Source organism: Gallinula chloropus (genome assembly GCF_964237585.1).
Source record: "Gallinula chloropus genome assembly, chromosome: 8".
NCBI classification, from domain to species: Eukaryota; Metazoa; Chordata; class Aves; order Gruiformes; family Rallidae; genus Gallinula; species Gallinula chloropus.
The window spans coordinates 14,379,062-14,385,423 of record NC_140093.1 but is presented as its reverse complement, the minus strand read 5'-3'; positions in this window follow the sequence as shown (position 1 = coordinate 14,385,423).

Below are 6,362 nucleotides of genomic sequence, written 5' to 3'. Positions count from 1 at the left end.
GCGCCATGTTGGCGAGCGCGGAGGCCGGCGGGACGGGGGGTGTGTGCGGCAGGCCGCCCGGCACTGGCTGCCGCCGCAGGGGCGTGCTGAGGCGGGCCCCGCTGAGGAGGAGCCGCTGGGCGGGAAGCGAGGAGAGAACGCACTCGGGGAGGCGAGAGGTCTTAGGGAGGGACGTCCGAGGGGCGGTCCCGAGCGACCTGGGAGAGGGGTGAAATGGCTGGCTGGCTGGCTGGTGGGGGCAGAGCCAGGGAAGGGCGGAAGGGGTCAGATGGCTCGGGGAAAATGTGTATTAGAACGGCGGATCAAATAAAATTCATATAAATGTGAAGTAATACAGGCTGCAGGAGGGCTGCCGGCTAGGGCTGTGGTAAACGTGGGCTCTGAGCCGGCCCTCTTACTTCAGGAACGACGTCCGGGGCTGTAACAGAGCAGCGACCCGAGGCGTGAGGGTGGTCGGGAGGGACGTGGGGAGCCCAGTACCATCCCTCTGCCCGGGCACGGCTCCCCCGCGCGGAACTACGCGGGGCCGGTACAACCCGCAGCGTCGTGAAGGGACAGCGGCCGAATGGTGCTGCCGCCTCAGGCTTCGCGGGCTCCCTGGTCACCCCGGTGCCCCGTTCCGGAGTGGATGGCGCAGGACGGCTGGGTGCTTGGTCGGGCTGGATCTTGTGAGGCAGCGAGGAAAGACGCGCGAATCCCCAAGGTCACCTCGTTCGCCTCAGTGACGCCGATTTACTGACCCCAGGTTAACAGCAGTGCTCAGGTAAACTGATACCGGCAGGCTGCGTTAAAGCCTTTCCGACGCAGTATGACACATGGCCAAGGTTTTAATAATAATTATTGAGAAAACAACAGTAGCAGTTTGTCAAAATAAGCACGTCTAGTTGCCGTTCACAAAGAGCAAAGCAGCCCTGCTTTTCTACAACAGAAATACACAAGTTGTGATAGTGGTAGTGTTTAACATGTCCTACTCATGCTGTGAAGCTTTAATACAAAGAGCATGCAGGTAATCTCTGCCTGTTCTCCTGTTGCTTTATTTAATTTGGCATGGTGACCTCTCACAACAGCTTGTAGCAGGTTACTCGGGCACCAGATCAGTTGAGGGAAATAGTATGGTCCTTGGGACCCAACTGCAAGAGGTGAGGAGTTCAGCCACTTCACTGAAGATACGATTTTTTAAAAACTAAATTATTAAGTGAAGCGTCCACCTTTCCATAATTCATTCATTTCATTCCTCTGCAAGTGCTGACAGCGTAACATCCTCCTTTTGAATTTAAAAATCCAGATTTAAAAAAGCTCAGCATGTTTAATTAGTCTCTAACACGAGATGGCAGTGTTTAATTTACCGTTAAACACTGAGAAGAGCTGCAGATATTTTACAATACTTAAATCAGAAGTGTTGGAGGAGTTTACCCTGTGAACAGCAGAAGTTTCAACCACATTAATATTGTGAATCTCCTCATGCTGAAGGCATGCTGCAGGCACAGCTCTTAGGGTTTGTCAAATATCATCACCAGGTTGTATACACAGATGTTTCAGAGTGCAATATAATAGAACCAAAATGCAGAAAATAATTATTTTCTCACTGACACGTACGTGCCTAATGTGCAGGCACAGAGCTAGAGGCACTGCAATGAATCGAGCGATGTCCTGCATAGGTTGGGCTGGCAACATTTTAAACTTTATTGTAGCAGCTTGGCGTATTTTGAAAGCTGCTTTAGATTAATTTAGTACTTTTCTCATTTTTTTTTCCGTGGCCACACTGTGAAAATCATAAATTTCTTTGAAATCTGAATTAATTTTTCTTGAGGGGATGGAAAAAGAAGCAGCCCCTCCATGGCAAAATGAATGAGGTTAAACATTGACTGGATTCATCAATCACGTTCTTCAGAAATTTCTGGGGTATAAGAAAGCTCTAGGAAAGCTGAGGTTCAAAACCAAGACCTTTGTCTCTAATCTGCAGAGATTCTCTGACTCAGATTGAACACTTTCCTTTTTCCCAACATCCGTTCATTTTGTTTCTGCATACGAGAAATACAACCTACTCTTTTTTTTTTTTAATTTTGAAGAAAGTTAAGTAAGGAACCGAGCCAATTAAATTATAATTTAATAAAATACATGGGATCCACCAACTTCACAGGCAGTAGGACTTGCAGGCAAAGGGAAATGCAGGTTTTGTGACATTTTGTGACTAGCTGGGAAAGCCCAGGAGTGTGTGTTGCTGTGGCTGGTAAACTTCAGACATGCATTATTGGCATGCAATGGCCACAGCCTTGGATGTGAGAAAAAAAAGAAAAGCATAGTCTCCAAGCATCTTGTCACTTGTGCTTCTGGGACAGTCCGTGGTGGGACTTTGAGATGGAAGTTTTTTCCATCAAAAGACAAAATGGTTGACTGTTCCTCCATCCTTCTACTTCAGGCCTCACCTTAGGCAATGAACATGCAGAAGATCCCATCTAAATCCTACTTCATCTGCTGAAATGCATCTCCCAAGTGTGTATTTACCAGCCTAGCTTCCAAATCTAACATGAACAAGCCAGGATCCTTGTCTGCTAACTAGGTGCCTCACTTGGGCAAACCTGGCTCCAAATTTAATATTGTAGGAGGCCAAGCAAGTACAACAGAGCAGAGCAGACTGACCCTGCTCTCCTGGCAGGCCTGCTTTTCTACTGAAGTACAAATCAAGCCATCGTGCACTGACACTAGAAATGCTAATAGCAAGTTGAGCATAATTCTGTTTTTTTTATCACCAAGGGAAGTAATTTTCTCTCTGCTTCCATCACTGGCACTTCTCTAATAGATACCAAATCAGCTGTTGGCAGCAGACAGGTTTTTCTCCCCCATCTACCACATCTTCTGCTTTCCTGCAATCCGTCTGAGAAACTGTGCTGAGCCTGCACCAAAAACAGGGTGCAGTTATTAGCCAAAGAAAGATCTAGACAGATTTGGTTTCAAGTGTGTCTGAAAAACCTTTAAAGATGAAGCTGAAGAATTTTTGAGTGCCCCCATTTATTGAGATTACCCTCATGCAGTTGTCCTACAATTATATATCATTTTAAGTTGGTTGTTGTGACAAACAGCAAATCGTAGCAAATTCACATGGAATCACAGAGCAGTTTGGGTTGGAAAGGACCTTTAAAGATCATCCATTCCAGCCCTCATCCTTTGGGAAATTCCTTTGACCAACATAGAAGCTGTTGAATTCTCAAGTTTATGCATGGGGTTTTCCAAGCTCTTTACTTCCTCTAGTTTCCATAACTGTTGACTGAAAGGATGTGTTCTTCTCAAAAAACTCTTAGAACCACAGCATGGTTTGGGTTGAAAGGGACCTCAAAGGTTGTCCAGTCCCACCCCCCTGCCATGGGCAGGGATACCCCCCACTAGCCTAGGTTGCCAAAAGCCCCATCCAGCCTGGTCTTGAACCCTGCCAGGGATCCAGGGGCAGCCATAGTTTCTCTGGGCAGCCTGTGCCTCACCACACTCATCAAGGAATTTCTTCTTTTTGTCCAATCTAAATTTAATTAAAGCTATTGTCCCTTGTCCTGTCACTCCATGCCCTCCAAACAGTCCATCCCCAGCTTTTCTTTAGCCCCTTTAGGTACTGGAAGGTGCTGTAAGGTCTCCCTTGAGCCTTCTCTTCTCCAGGCTGAACAAGCCCAAGTCTCTGTCTTCATAGGAGAGGTGCTCCAGCTCTTGTCATAATTCCTAAGATTTTTATCTGTGAAAGTAGTTTAAACATGAAGTAACAAGTATCCACCACACCTGTTGTGAGTTATGGTCTGTGTTTAGTGGAACAGTAGGAAACAGATCTAGTTGTATGAAGCAGCACAATGAAGTGAGATACTCTGGAAGTTGTGGGAAGATTAACAGAAAATGGCATCATATTTTCAATACATTTTTTTTTGATGCTGATGAAACAAAGACAGAAATGTCAGATGAGCTGCCCAAGCCACAGAAGAAATATTCATCAAAGTTATGGTTAGGATATAAGGATATCAGTGTGGCTTGTGACCAGAGAGCAGAAGAACCTGGCTTGTTTGTTAGACCCACAGCCCATAGACCTGTTTGTTAGATTGTAATTTTATTTCAAACAGCTTAGGGAAACAGCAATCGAGAGACAAAATAATTGCACAGCAATGCACACTTTAATGGCTAAATACAACCTTTATTATAGAAACATCAAAAAATAGAAAAATAAAGAACATATCTTTCTTCTCACAGCAAGTTACTTTTAGCAATCTTATAGCAAGCTAGAAATAATCATCCAAAACATCTCCATACACCCAAGATGCTAATCTACATCCTCTGCCTTCTCTCTGCCAGAATTAACAGCTGTTTTTTAATTTGGACTTTGTCCACCAGAGAGCAAAAAGGACTCAAAGAAATTAAATCTTGGTTTATAAACTCCTTGGTGATTTGGCTAAGTATGATATCATCGTGCTCAGGGGATGCCCTTGTGTCTGCAAACGAATATATTGAATGCTCTAGGGTGAGAACTGTAGCAGAGCATCAAGGAGCTATAGGGATATGCTCACCTCCTCATTTCTGAGAGTGGCTCACCTGCACATGCTTAGAAGCAAGTTAAGTGTGGCTTCCTTGGTGCAATGCATTCTGTCATCATGATCAATATCTTCTGGTCCGGAGATGGGGTGATCTGAGTCCACAGTTGGGGGAAAGAGTGAGCTGGGGCTGCTGAAGCCGTTGTTCAGCAGTGGGGAGGCTGCTGAACAATGGCCTGACAACGAGCAGCCCTGGAAGGGGAGCAATTGCCAGGCTTAAAAAATTTACATCCAAAATGATAGGAAGCAAAGAATCTGCCCATGGTGTAAGTACTATGGCCAACCTAGTGTACTGCTAGTTTCTCTCTTCTTTGTATGATGCTCTTTTAGGGAAACTTTGCTCAAAATGCTTCCTCAGACAAGATGTTTAGAAGATAAAGTCTGGCAGCTGAGACCAATTATGCCTGTAGAAGCTTCCCACTGGGGGAGGATCTCAAAGTAACTCCATTAGATAAAAGTGCCACCCAAATATCTACCTAAATTCCGGCAGAAAAGAAATACAGATGTCAGCTTTACAAGCTGCACGTGACAGCTCAAAGGGCAGCTGGGCTGTCTAATTCAGCATTAAACTCAGAGATGCAATGCTCCCTGCTATGCTGGCACACTAACACACATCCCTGCTGCAGGCTGCCATGTGTTTTGTGCCCAGGGAAGGAAAGGGCAGCATTCAGGTTGGGCTACAGGTGGGAGGAAGGTTGTATTTGGGGGCTCGGATGTCCTGATTCAGTAAGGAATCCTCCAGTGGATCTTCTGTCACTGAAAGCACTAAGTCCATTGGATTAATTTTGTTGTGCTGTTGGCAGCATTTCATGGCAGCATTGAGTTGCTTCCTTGGTTTATAGCACATGCACTTCACCTCTGCCATTCAGAGCAAGCCTGGAGTATTATTTGTCTAGAAAAGGCCATATGCAGCTTCATAAAAATCACAAACAAACAAATACCAATAAAAGGCACAAGAACAAATCAGGGAAACCTGAATCCAGGCATGGTTCAATACCAACAGTTTGATTCACTGTACACAGGAAGAAACAGAGAAATAAACACTAACCTTGCCACAGGTGTCAGTATTAAACATGGAATTATTAAAGAATTATTAGTCATTAGTAAGTTTTCTCTCCTCATGTTGCTATCAAATGTTAAAAGATTGTTAACATAAAGAGATTTTTCAGTACAGAACGTAACAAGAAAATGCTGTATCTGTATCAGTAATAAGCCATAGAGGCCATGCAAGCCAGCAATCTAAAGAACACGTGAAACAGGGCTCAGTTTTAGGTGGGAAAGATGTCTGTCAACCACTACTCAGAACACTTAGGGTCAGATCTTATGTGGTGCTGCTGTGTTTGTTGTTAAAATGTCCACGTGTAATGGTTTGGGACTTTATTAGCAGGCTCATTTTTGAATAGAAGCTCTTATATATATTTATCTTTCTTGCTGGACATCAATTCTCTTTTTTAAAAAATAAAAATACATATATATAAAAATCTTCTTTCTAAACAACAGATTAATAGTATTATCTATCTCTGACAGCTAGAGGGATCTCACTAAGCAGTGCTTCAGTTCTGTGGGCTGCTTCTCCCAAGAAGGGTGAAAATAAGCTGGATAAAGTTCACTAAGCTGGAGTTCACAGTGCTGGAGCCTTTTACCAAACAATAATTGAAATACTGTGCTTGCAACTGGCTCTGACTGCTGTCTGATGCTTCTCTGAGTGCAAAAGTGCTTCAAAATTGTCTTTTGTCTTTCTCATTTATTAATTCATTCAGACTCAAAGGGGACATTTCTGGAGACCATTAATTACTTCCACAG